Source organism: Pseudorca crassidens, chromosome 14 (assembly GCF_039906515.1).
Source record: "Pseudorca crassidens isolate mPseCra1 chromosome 14, mPseCra1.hap1, whole genome shotgun sequence".
Classification (NCBI taxonomy): Eukaryota; Metazoa; Chordata; class Mammalia; order Artiodactyla; family Delphinidae; genus Pseudorca; species Pseudorca crassidens.
In genome coordinates this window covers 69755123-69768945 of record NC_090309.1, presented here as the reverse complement: position 1 = coordinate 69768945, position 13823 = coordinate 69755123, and the positions used below count along the sequence as shown (strand labels likewise).

The following is a 13823-nucleotide window of genomic DNA, read 5'->3' as shown; positions in this document are numbered from 1 at the left end:
ATTATGGTCCATTTCTGTTCTTGAATGGGAAGAATCAACTACAAATTGCATTTGAAGCTTTACCATTCATTATTTTAATTTTGCCCAGGGACCAATTTTAGTCATGATCAGCAGGACAGGTTTGTTCAAAATGTTGAGTCAAAATACCTGCAAGCAGAATTTTAAAGTTTAAAATGTGGCTGGTTGGAAGTGGAAGAGGTTATAATAGGCCTTAAAAAAAAAAAATTTGTCTAAGGGAAAACCAGGAGCATCTTGAGATGTGTCCCTTAAGAGTATATAACAGTGTGTTATATCGAGCCAAGGAACTTAAGTATATCTCCATATATAAGTTCACGTACATTCCTGTGTCTACTTGGCAACTGTTAACTTCTGAACCAAAAGAACAAATTTTTTTCTTTCACATCTTTACATTAAAAATGTGTTTAGAGAAGGAAAATAGGCTTACTTTACTCTTGCTGCCCTGACTCAATCCACCTCTTCTCTTCCTTGTAAATCCATCCTTGAATAAAAGCTGTGCCTGAGAAAACACTTAATAGCCTGACTATACCAGTGCCCTCACATAGAAATACTCTATCCCTTTTTTGCTAGTAGATTTCAGTGTTTTATAATTTCCTTAAACAGCTAAAAAGTGGTTAAAGAGAGTTTAAAGTGACAGGGTACCTTGCAAAATCAACAGCAGTTCAATAAAACATAAATTGATTCCCTATAAGTATATGATGAAAGTTTTATTATCTTTATTCTCTTTATAATGTTTCAACAAAAGTGAAATTTAGATACAGTGTAGAAAGTTTGATCTCTTGTTCAGTTTTACCTGTACTTTTGAATGCCAGAATTTCTAAATAAATCCCCTGATTAGAAAAAAAATTTTTAATAAGAAAATTTCATTATTTTCCAATCTTAGTGTAATTTAACATCAAACTCCAGTTTACATGGACCTAATGCAATAATAGACTTTGTTGTGTCCACATTCCAAAACATGAAACATTTGCAAGACAAAAAAATCATTCTTTTTCCTTCTTCATCATTTCTATATATTTTGGGGGATTTTTTGTTTTTTAAAAAAAGATACAAACAATCATGAAGTTTACCTTTTTGGACTTAAGGCATAACATGAAATTGCACATTATTCTAAAGCTTAATTTTGAAATGAATTAGTTCTATCAAACCCTGTTTGCGTTTACATTATTTAAATTATATAGTATTTTATTTCTATTCTTGCTGTAAATTCTAATGCTGTTCATGGATTGTGCATTTCCTGTGCAGTCTTTGCCTGTTGACAGTTATTAACAGTGCAGTATAGAATCCAGATACTGAGCTTTCAGTTTCTTAGTTATCATTTCAGTTCAAAGTATGCTGCTTAATTGTGTGGAAGATCCAATCCATTTTTGTTGTCCAGCCACCATAGTGTGCATCATTGGTTTTATGAAATATTCCAAAGCCTCTTGCTCAGTTTTATCTAAAGCTAGGGTCTTTCGAATGTATGCAGTATCATGAAAAGATTGTAGTTCTGGCATTCCAGAGCCAAGCATCATTGAGAAAAGATTTATGAAGAGATTGACATGCTGCCGAATAGCTAGATAAGCCTTGTAACACATCTCCTGAAACCTCTCAGATTCTCTTATCTTTGTGCATTCTTGGGCTCCTTTACTAATCACTATTAAGAAATGTTGGGTCAAATCAAATGGTACACGCTCTCGTTTATAACCAAATTTTTTCTTCTTGTGATCCAAAAAGTGTCCAAAATCTTTATGAAACAGTTGTTCATCATCTTTAACCATGATGTTACTATTGTGACCATCTCCAATTCCCAAAATGAAGATAGCAACACAATACCCAGCACATGAACATGTAAACAGATCGATGGCTGCATATTTCTCCCTTGTTCTTGTCTTTGAGCCACTGATGTAGTGTGTGGCTGTTGAACTGCAGGGCACCTTTCAGGCCTCCTTTAGACTGCATTTGCATAATAGTGTGAATTTCTCACCACCTCAATAAGTCCCACACAGTCACCAATTGACAACCATAAGGTAACATTTGAAAATCAAAACCTTGATTTTGTCAGATATTTTCCATAATGCAAATAATTTGAAGTGTTAGCATATCTTGCCATAAATCATCACCATTTTAAAAAATCTCGTTCTGAAAGAGTAATTCTGATGTGATGTCTGGGTTCTCCCAATTCAACCACGGTGGCCTTTTTGCAGAGGACATAATTCGACACTCTTCAAGCCTGAGATTTCCCAGCTGATGAGCAGGGTTTAGAGGCAATAGAAAGCCCTGAAGAGCATCCATGAAATCTGGTAGCCGCATTTGCTCAACTAAAAACTTCATTTGCACCTGCTGTGTTTCATCCTTCTTCTCTTGTTTGAGAATGTCAGTTAAGTTAATGAGCTCTTCCCATAGCTTCAACCTGCCTGTTCAGGTGTTTCAAATACACCCCACATGCACAGCAATAGGACTCCAAAAGCAGGCCAAACCTGTTTTATGGTGCATCTCAGATTTTAAATGCCAAGAGAAAAAGTGCCTAATCCTTTGATTAGTCAATGCTTTTTTGAGTAAAAATCTCACAAGTAGGTTATCCAAATACTGTTCATAGTTTAGGACCTGTACTAGCAGAATTAGGTACTGAGAAAGTTTGTCATCTGTTAAATATTTTTCTAAGCATTGAACAGCAAAACCTTGAACCATGGGATCTGGGTAATTGCAGTCCAGAAGCTCCATAGCCTGTTGAGGTTTGATTGGAGGCCAATCGTTTACCAAGCAGTACATCTGAGCTACTTCATCTCTAGAATTTAACAGAGTTAATTTGGGTAGAATTTCAGGGATAGTTACACAAGTGTCTGTGGCTCCACAGAAAATCTCTTAGTGATTTCAGATAGAGGATCTCATGTACAAATTGCTTGGAGCTGTTAGCATTTTCTCAATTCATTGTCTCTAGCTAGTCTGTTACTCAGTCCTGCATGGGAATAACTAAATCGTGCTTCTCGGGATACAGACCAATTGGCATGCTCTTCAATCACTGACATATCTGGAAACTTCACCACACTACCGAACCAGTCAAACTCCAACTCTAAACATGGAGTTTCTTTATTTGGATTTGATCCAGTAACACCAATAGAGTTCAGCAAATCTTCAGGTTCATGAGGTACTGGCGAAAGATTCAAAGCCATTTTTCCAGATACTAGAGTATCTGTGTAATCAAACAAGTTTATATTTCCCCAGCCCAATGGACAGTGTTCCTCCTTAGCACCCTTTCGGCCTTTAACAGAACAAATGGAAAGGCAAAGTTGAGCAGCATGAGGAAGATCAGGAATGTATATATCTTAATTCAGCCATTCATTCCACCTGGGATTGGAACAAGGTACTCTTTGAGTGTTCACATTATCACATAAGCGTTCTCCTCCATGGTAGATACCTGTTCTAACATAGATCTTGTCAGTGTCTCGAATATTTACATTCACATAGGTTGCACAAAGAATTTTTATTCTGAGTGCGCTATTTATAACCCAAAGGGATTTTGTAGATGTTTCTCCATTCGTATATGGTGTAGCTGTGGAGATGCATCTGGAATAAGATGGCATTGTAAAAATCCATTGGCAGTTGAGAGTAGAGCCTTTCTTTAGCCATCAGCATCAAACTAGGCACCCTCCCAAGCATTATACAGCTTCTTATATACTTACACTAAGGATATTTTTCTAGAAAGTATTTGTCACATCCGCACACTTTTTTTTTTTTTTTTTTTTTTTTTTTGCGGTACGCAGGCCTCTCACTGTCGTGGTCTCTCCCGTTGCGGAGCACAGGCTCCGGACGCGCAGGCTCAGCGGCCATGGCTCACGGGCCCAGCCGCTCTGCGGCATGTGGGATCCTCCTGGACCAGGGCACGAACCCGTGTCCCCTGCATCGGCAGGCGGACTTTCAACCACTGCGCCACCAGGGAAGCCCCACACACTTTTAAAATATACTTGCCCTGATATTCTAAAACACAGAGTTTCAGTTGTTCAGATGATAGCAACATACTTGAATTTTTTTCCTGATCACTTCAGCAATTACTTGTTCTGGCACATAGTCATGGTTTGATTTTCAGAGTATACTTCTTGTCATTTGGAGAAACTATTACCCAAATCACCACTATTATTTGCCCTTTATCCAATTTATTATGTATGCGCTTCGGCAGTTCTCGTGAAGATTCTACATTTGGGGGATAGACATACATTGCTCTACCATGAGGTGAATTGAGATCCGTAAGATCCACAGCTTTACAAACATTGAGAATATTTCTTCGAAGTCCTGTACTTCTGGATCTTTAACCATAGCGAATTCACACACTGGCATGCCAACGGCAAAACCAGTTTCTCGGTTGAGGATCTTTTCTTCATGGTTGCCTAATGGTTCAGTTACTTTTTTAAAGGGTTGAAAAAGCATAAGGTCACAAAGTCGTCTTGTTTCATGAAAAAATTCTTCCCTTTCTGCTTCTTGGGTAACACAAAAGGTAAGAACATTCATCTTGAAGTTGATGGCGAGGGTATTTTCTCACTTCTTTAAATAGTTCATGTTTTATAGTTATCAGTGTAGCCTCACGGAGGTATTCTGAAGTTACTATCATCCCATTTGGTAGTAAACATTCTACTAGGAGTCTTGGCATCAAGTGGATGCCCCACAGTTCACCTGATGATGGTCTTGGAGGCATTGTTCTGATCCTTTACAAGTTTTACATATAAAAGTACTTTGCAGAATTAGATGCGTGGCTGTCCCAAGGCAGAAATGCTGGGAGCTCCTAGAACCTAACCGCATCGGGTCCCGGCGAGGTCCCAGCCCCGCCTCCCAGCCCCCCTGCCCCGCCGCTCCGGAGCTGCCCGGCCAGGCCCGAGCCCTGCCTCGCCAGCAGCCCGGCGGCAGCAGCCCGAGACCTCAGCGGCCGCCTAGAAGATATTTAAAGTAAAAACTTCCTTCAGCTACCACCTCTTACATTGGCTGACATTAAATCATAAACTTATTTAATTTCTTATTATTTTCTTTCTTGTACAGATTGCCAGTGTTTTTATTAAACCTTATTTTTACAAAAGTGGCTGTAAATCTTTTTTCCTCTTAGGGATCTTTGCCAGCTAATGTGGTTACAAAATCTTACTTGTAACCCAGATTGTTCTGGGTATCAATAGAATGGAAGATTACAAATGTGTTATGAGGTGTGTGTTGTATGTATGTGAAAGGGAGCGAGAACAAACTGCCTGAAAGCTCACAGATTCGGCATTTTTTTTTATTTTTTTAATTTTTCTAAAATGATGTTATTTAAATAATTTTGACTCAAACTTTTAGCATTCATGGTAATTTGTATTTTGCCTTCGAATCTTTTTTTTTAACATCTTTATTCGAGTATAATTGCTTTACAATGGTGTGTTAGTTTCTGCTTTATAACAAAGTGAATCAGTTATACATATACATATGTTCCCATCTCTTCCCTCTTGCATCTCCCTCCCTCCCACCCTCCCTATCCCACCCCTCTAGGTGGTCACAAAGCACCCAGTTGATCTCCCTGTGCTATGCGGCTGCTTCCCACTAGCCATCTATTTTACATTTGGTAGTGTATATATGTGCATGCCACTCTCTCACTTTGTCACAGCTTACCCTTCGCCCTCCCCATATCCTGAAGTCCATTCTCTAGTAGGTCTGTGTCTTTATTCCCATCTTGCCCCTAGGTTCTTCATGACCTTTTTTTTTCCCCTTAGATTCCATATATATGCGTTAGCATGCATATACACTGGAATATTACTCAGCCATAAAAAGAAACGAAACGGAGTTATTTGTAGTGACATGGATGGACCTAGAGTCTGTCATACAGAGTGAAGTAAGTCAGAAAGAAAATCAGCATTTCTTTGGTACTGCGTGCAAAAAGGTGGGAACCTAAGATCTATCCCTGGAGGTTTTCAGTCAAGCCTGGCCTGGGCTCACCAAGTAAGATGTGTTTTAATTTTTGCAGCTTCTTAAATCTGAGTATTTAAGAAGTCCTCTCAATAGTGAAGTCCTCTTAATAGTGAGAGGGCCTCTCACTATTATTACAATAGTGTGCCTTTTAGCACACTAATTTATAGTCTATCATGTATAAACATGATTATTGACAAAGTCACAAAGACAGAATACAGTACAACAGGAAAGAAGTAGTCCAGAGGAGTCCTTAATGTATGTAATACATTTAACTGGAATAACTTAAGTCTTAAATCTCCTAGTGTATTTCTTAGGAAAAAAGAGCCGAGGAAACAAAACCGGCGTGATGAAACTTTTTTTATCCGACTGCCTCCAATATGTGATTCTCAAACTGATACTGGGGGCTTCCCTGGTGGCGTAGCGGTTGAGAATCTGCCTGCCAATGCAGGGGACACGGGTTCGAGCCCTGGTCTGGGAAGATCCCACATGCTACGGAGCGGCTAGGCCCGTGAGCCACAACCGCTGAACCTGCGCGTCTGGAGCCTGTGCTCCGCAACAAGAGAGGCCGCGATAGTGAGAGGCCCGCGCACCGCAATGGGGAGTGGCCCCCGCTTGCCGCAACTAGAGAAAGCCCTCCCACAGAAACGAAGACCCAACACAGCCATAAATAAATTAATTAATTCATTAAAAAAAGAAATTGAATACAATATTTTTTAAAAAACTGATATTGGCATAGTTTCTGAAAATGCTGTCACCAACAGATTATTAACAGACTGACACCTACCCCACCATTCTTGGGGTAAACATGAGCTCTGTCTCTAGCTCTCTTAATGTAATAAGGATTCCTGAGAATGCAGGCGTAAGGGGTGGAATCACTTGAAAAATCGTATTCCGGTCGAACTCAGGAAACTACTCAACTTACCAAATTAAAAATTAATAACCTACTTCAATACCTCAGAAGAACTTATGTGAGGCCGAGGGTCCCATTCTCTGTTACACATCTGTGATGCAGTATATGCCTTAAGTTTTAGAAACAAATCCCTGTCTCCTGGGATAATTGCCCCAGGTTTTTGTAGCCCATCTCTAGCTGGGGCCTGGTAACACCACTGAAATTAATTTGATAATATCAAAAATCTAGGTTAAAAGCTTTCTATTTAATAGGGCTTCCCTGGTGGCGCAGTGGTTAAGAATCCGCCTGCCAATGCAGGGGACACGGGTTTGAGCCCTGGTCCGGGAAGATCCCACATGCTGTGGAACAACTAATCTCGTGTGCCACAACTACTGAGCCTATGATCTAGAGCCCACGAGCTGCAACTACTGAAGCCCATGCGCCTAGAGCCCGTGCTCCGCAACAAGAGAAGCCATTGTAATGAGAAGCCCGCACACCGCAACGAAGAGTAGCCCGTGCTCGCCGCAACTAGAGAAAGCCCACAAGTAGCAACAAAGACCAAACGCAGCCAAAAATAAATTAAATAAATAAATTTAAAAAAGAAAACACCACTTTATAGCAGTACACCATATATACTCAATAAATATGTTTAAAAAAAAACAGCTTTCTATTACTGTACTGTACAGCCTGTTTTTCGTGGAGTACCCTAATCTTTTATTAAGTGAGTATCCTAAACTATTTGGGTATCCTCACTGACAGGTTAACACAAATTGTGATCTATTCCATTTTTGAAAGAAAATCAATTATTTGCTGTACTGATCCGTTAATATGTTGGGCGTTCCTTCAAAAAGTTGTTCCATTTGGTCCTTAGAAGCCTTTGGGTCTAGATAAGTCTAATTTTGACTAGAATGTATGGACAGAGATTTTTTGTCTCTTTTGTTCGCTGATGTGTCTCCAGCTTCTAGAGTAGTGCCTAGCACATAGTACGTATGCAAATGTTGGTTTAATGAATGGCAAATGAGTTTCAAAAATCACTATTACTACCACTATTTTGACACTGTGACCTTTTGGAGAAATTAGCAAAAAATAATATAGTTGCAGTTTTTATTTATCTTCATCTAACTGCTTTTTGTCTCGTACAAGAATGCTGGAATAGTCTCAGGAGAAAATTGATCTGGGTCTATATGGCAAAAATAGTTTGTTGTCAAACCTGTAATCCTTATTTGGTAAAATATTAGTAAGTATGAGAAGTCAGTGTTCAGTTAGTTGAAGGAACGTTTCTCAGCTAGCTGCTGACAGGCACACTGGGGAAGTTGCCTCTTGTTCAGAATCAAACTTTCCAAGATCCTTATGGGTACTTTCTTGCCTCCCCTTTGCTATAGTTTATTTAGGTTCTGTTTTATTGACCTTAAAGTCATCTTTGCTGTGAGCCACTTCGAATATTTTTAGGAAAGTGATATCGTTTTGTGTAACATTTTGTGTTTCAGAAGTCACCTAGTAAATATGAACACTTAAAACCAGGAATCAAAACTTGAAAGTGGAGAGGCTATTGCCTCATTTTAACAAATAAGGATTATGTCATAGGCAGAAGCAAGAATGGGGAGAAATCAAGAAAGATATTTTCATTAATGAGCAAAAAAGTGAGGTACAGTGGAGAAAACTATTCTAGAGAGAAATTTTATAAAGTCCTTCTATCTAACTATTGTTCTATCCTAATACTTCTGAAGACTTTATCTCTACCATATAAAAGAGCAGTCAGCCAGGCTGCATTCTTGGTCATAGTGCAAAATTCCAGGAAGGGAATTTTGCCCAGCTTGAATCAAGGGCCGGCCCTTATGACTCCAGTGAGTGAGGAAGGAGAGAGATGATATTGCATGAATCTAGCTGCTATCTCTACACCCAAGTGGTTTGGGAGGTTCAGTAGAACATTTCCTAGAAAAGGGGTGCTGAAAATAAAGCTGTCCTCTACAATACACCTTAAAAGATAATCTAGTCACAAAAAGACTGAAAATATGACATTGGCAAGATGTCGACTAATGGAAACTCTTACTTAAAACTGGTAAAACTACCTGGGAAATGAGTTTAGCATTGATAATCTTGTATAGTTGAAACTGTGCATACTCTAAAACCCATCAGTTTCACTTTAAAGCATTTATGGAAAAACCACGAGTGCACCATGGGGCATACATATATAAACAGAAGTATTGTAGTATTCAAAATATTTGACTTTAATACACGGGCACTGACCAGACACCAACTCATCAGAGCCTGTGCAAGCTATAAATAACTAATTTGGCTTTACAGAGGCATAGCAGCTGATAACCAGGTCTGTGCATGGGAATACTCAGAGCATTCATAGCAAAAAATAACACAAGTGACTTGACAGAAGCATTGATTCATTATGGTATATTTACAGAATAATCCTACACAGGAATGAAAATGATTTACTGTCATTCATTAGTGTGTCTAAATCTTGAAACTATGAAGAATACAAAGAGTATTAAATTTTCAAACAAGATTTGTGTTTAAGAATACGGTAAATCTAAAAAGAAAATGGAATGGGGGAATTAATTCCCTGGCGGTCCAGTGACTAGGACTCGGCACTTTCAATCCCTGGTGGGGGAACTAAGATCCTGTAAGTTGGGGAGGGGGGGATGGGAAAAGCAAAAGTCACCTCTGCTGGGAAGTAAGGAGAGGAGGAGGAGCATACAGAATCTCAACAGTATTGTTTAATGTTCTATTCCTTGGATCTTAGGTTCATGCTTTTTGGGTGGGCAGTGGCTTCTTGAGGTTTTGTTTTATGCTAAGCTTGCATATATGTTACTAATATTCTCTTGTACATATCAAATATTTCATTTTTTATAAATTTATATGCAATCCCATTTATGGAAAAGAGGCCTAGCTTTTTTTTTTTTTTTTTTTTTTTTTTTTTGCGGTACGCGGACCTCTCACTGTTGTGGTCTCTCCCGTTGCGGAGCACAGGCTCCGGACGCGCAGGCCCAGCGGCCATGGCTCACGGACCCAGCCGCTCTGCAGCATGTGGGATCTTCCCGGACCGGGGCACGAACCTGTGTCCCCTGCATCGGCAGGCGGACTCTCAACCACTGCGCTATCAGGGAAGCCCGAGGCCTAACTTTTGATTTAAAGTGAGAGACATGCAACTCTTCCTTTCACTTGAACCCTTAGGAGCCACTGTAAGGTTACTAATTGGCCTGATTTCAATTTCATTGTGTCTCAGGGAATAGGCCTGAGGAAAGGGAGTGAGACAAGAGAATGGCCAGTTAATGGAGCAATCAAAACACACATTTATAGATGCATTAAGTTTGCTTTTATGGCCTCCGTTTGTGGTACCCCAAAATAATGACAATAGTAACATCAAAGATCACTGATCATGGATCACCATAACAAATATAATAATAATGAAAATGTGTGTAATGTTGCAAGAATTAGCCAAATATGACAGACATGAAGTGAGAAAATGCTGCTGGAAAAGTGGCGCTAATAGACTTGCTCTACGCAGGATTGCCATAAACCTTCAATTCGTAAAAAATGTAGTATCTGCAAAGCACAATAAAACAAAGCAGTATGCCTGTAGTAGTCATTCATTGTTCAGTAAACATTCTGTGTACTCAAGGCTGGAAATTAGTAATCACAATAAACCCTGATACCTTGTGGAAAAGAGAACCACCAGGGAAAGAGAGAATGAGGCTCAAAGCAGTGTTTTCCTAGGAGAATCAGTATTTAAGGTTTTCACAACCAGTTTATGCTTCTTGGTTCATTCCCCCATTTAAGGGCCATGGGGAAAATATCCAAAATGCTTATAAGGAAAAATGAGTTTGCAGATTGTGTCCTCTTTCATGTAGGTGATTTTTTGCCATCATCTAGCTGTGTGAGAGCCCGAGAAAGAAGGGAACTAAATATTCATTCTTCAGAGCTGCTGACTGAGGAACTAATTGCTAGGAAGTGCCACAAATACGCAAGGCCAAATTGCTTTTTAAGTGTGATAGTTGTGGTAACTGAAAAATCTAGAAGCAATGCAAATATCAAAATGATTTACATTTGGTCCATCCACTCTGGACTATTATGCAGTCGTTAAGAATACTCAGAAAGACTGTAGCAACATGAAAAAAGGCCATGATACGTTAACAGGGGGAAAAAAGCAGGTTATACATTAGATAGAAGGGAAGCGAAGAGTAAAAGATGTCACGTACAAAATTTAAAAGCTATGAAGAATCCTTTTACTTATTCATTGAACAAACATTTATTAAGCACCTTACATCCCAGGCACCAGGTCAAAAAGAAAAGGTTCCTGTAGAAGAAATTAGTTTGGAACAATAGATTTAACAGGATAGAATAACATTACCCCTTCTCACAAAGAGCCACGGTGCTCACACCTTTCTTTTTTGGTTTAGGTTGTCTCTTCCTCTGTTTCTACAGTTATTTTAACGTAGCAGTAATTTACAATTGCTGCTGCGAAGTTCACCTCTGATTCTTCGTCCTCCTGCTGTTGACGTCTCCGTTTACCGCGTTCCTGCCAGTGTGTGTGCCCGGTGCGGTGGAGGAGGGGTAAGTTAAGACCCGACGTCCCAGCCCGGCAGGGCCTCTCCATCTCGCAGCAGGGAAGATAAATGGCTCTAATCCAAGCCTGACTTTGGTAAGTGTCCAAGGGTAAGGCGTTACATTAGAAGGCAAGAATTGGTCTGGGAGTGTCGAGGCGTTTTACCAGGACCTTGCCGGCAGGGAAAGCAAGGCCGTGTAACGTGACAAGGTGGGCAGGCGGCTGAGGCTGCGCGTGCAGCGCGAGGTGGGAGGGGAGGCGCGCGTGCCTTGGGCTGGCCCCGCCCCCCGGAGACAGGCTTTGCGCGCTGATTGGCCCGCGCCGGCCTCGCTCCGGGTTGGCGGGAGGTCTCCGAGCCCGCCGTGCCGCGGTGGAGTAACCTGAGAGCAACCGTCTGAGGCCTGGGGCGTCTGGGGAAGGCTGCCCGCCGGCCCGGCCCCCGCTCACTAGCCTCGGTTTTCCGCAGGTACTCTCCGCTCGCGCCCTGGCTTCGGGCCTCGCCGGCAACTCTCCAGTTTTGGTTGTGCCTGGTTCCTCCGTCCCCTCTCTCCCCCAACGACGCCACCCTCAGTGTGTGAGGTAGCGGCGACGTCTTGGCCCCTTCCGCCCGTGAGTTCCCCGCCTCAGGTGCCGGCGGGGAGGAGGGGCGTCGCGGTCGTACGGCGCCTGCCGGCGCAGGGCCGCGGGGCCGGGGACGGCGGCGAAGTAGAAAGAGGGAGGCGGGGCGCCCTCCTCGGCCGGGTTTGTCGGGCTTCGCCGGCACAGTGCTCTTTGGCTCAGCTGGTCGTGCTCACTAGTGGGCGGGGGAGGGGAGGGGACAAAGGGGTTGGGGGGAGATGCGTCCCCAAGTGCTAGCCGTGCCCTTTCCTCAGCGGGCGCTCCCCTCCTCGGGAAGGAAGGCCCTTAGGAAAGAGCTCGTGCCTTCCCGCAGCACGCCCGCCCACCTGCCTTTTCCCTTGGCCCATTTATCAAAATTTACTAATGTCCCTTTCTTACATTTCCAGTACGACTGGAGGCCAACTAGCTTCTATTAAAAAATAAATAAACTTTAGAAGTAATTTAACATTTAAAGACTGATAAACCCATGCTATGTTAAAATTGAGATCCTGTCTCTACAAATTTTATTCTTTATCATGAGCACATTAAAAAAATACCTATGGTCTCTGTTACCAATAAAATTTTAACATTTAAATTACATGTACTAGTTGAGGTAAAATTTGGTTTTCTGTCACATTGGGACTCTTCTTTCTTTCGAAGACACCCTTCCTGTAAAAAAGATACAATAATAGTGCTGCCATGTATTGAGATTTTGCTAAGCATTCAGCACTGTGCATTATCCATATAGTTCCTTTCCTCACTAAGCCTACAAAATATTATTAACAATGCCTAGTAAGTAACTTTAATTGAATACTTACTATGTACCAGGTTCTAAAAAAAAATAGCTGCTTTTATTATCTCAGTATCACAAGTGAGAAAATGGAGGCTCCCAGAAGTTAAATAGACTAAGACCCAATCGCTAGTGAGAATCAGGTCTTAATCCAGGTCTATTCTCCAGTATTTTAACGTATATTCTCAGGTGGCTCTGTCCCTCTGCCTTCTGTCGTGCTGAAAAATCCTCTGTCTTAAAAAAAAAAAAAATTCTTGGGAATTCTCCTGCGGTCCAGTGGTTAGGAATCGTTGCTTTCACTGCCAGGGCCCGTGTTGGATCCCTGGTGGGGGAAATAGGATCGGCAAGCCGTGTGGCCGGCCAAACTTAAAAAATACTACTAATAATTTGACTGTTGTCATTCTTTTAGTATGTCTAAATGAAGAGCAAAAATAGAAGTTACCTCAAGTTGGAATTTGACCAAAATGTTGCATTGATAGCTTCTCTCCTTAAGGTCCTTCTCCATAACCCTCCTGCCAGTGTTTGGTTATTAATCTCAGTGAATCTCTATTTGAGGAATTTCCTCCTCTTTCTGTTTTCTCAAATTTTATATGAAGCAGAATAGTGTAAAACATATTTATTTTTTTGATTGATAGAACATTTGCATTCTATTTCATGATATATCCAAGGTTGTTTTAACAAAGCAACGCTTTTAAGTTACTTAATATTAAGTAACGTTAAGTAAAACTGACATCCTGGGAGATATGCCACAACCATTCTATATTCTGGCACATCTGTCCCGCACTCCCCCAAGCCTGCCCCCACACCCCAATGTGAGAATCCTGACTATTTAGTTTTTTCCATCTAGATTTGTAAGGTTGCTCTTTCTTTGAGGGGGAAAAAAAAAAGATGCAGATGAGACCTCCAGCTGTCTCCCAGATGAGGCGGGCAGGAAGTAGCAAAACGTTCTTAACACAAGTCTCAAGGCACAATTAATCACCCATTCCTTTTTCTATGGAGTTTGTAGCACTCCCCCACCCTCAACTCCATAATTGCCTTCGATTTGCTTGGACCTTAGGATCTAGGAAGAA

The 13823-nt window shown here is 41.1% G+C and overlaps 1 protein-coding gene and 1 pseudogene across 2 annotated transcripts in view; one reads left to right on the top strand and one right to left on the bottom strand.

Annotated features, from left to right (window-relative positions):
- Positions 1-1338: 1338 nt before the first annotated feature.
- Positions 1339-4687, bottom strand: LOC137205697 (phosphatidylinositol 4,5-bisphosphate 3-kinase catalytic subunit alpha isoform-like; annotated as a pseudogene).
- A 6994-nt stretch (positions 4688-11681) lies between these two features.
- Positions 11682-13823, top strand: part of SPDYA (speedy/RINGO cell cycle regulator family member A) — a 33695-nt gene continuing 31553 nt past the window's right edge. For both annotated transcript variants that reach the window (XM_067703358.1, XM_067703357.1), the window contains exon 1: positions 11682-11832. The gene's annotated coding sequence lies outside the window, so the exon portion shown is untranslated. The remainder of the gene's footprint in view (positions 11833-13823) is intronic.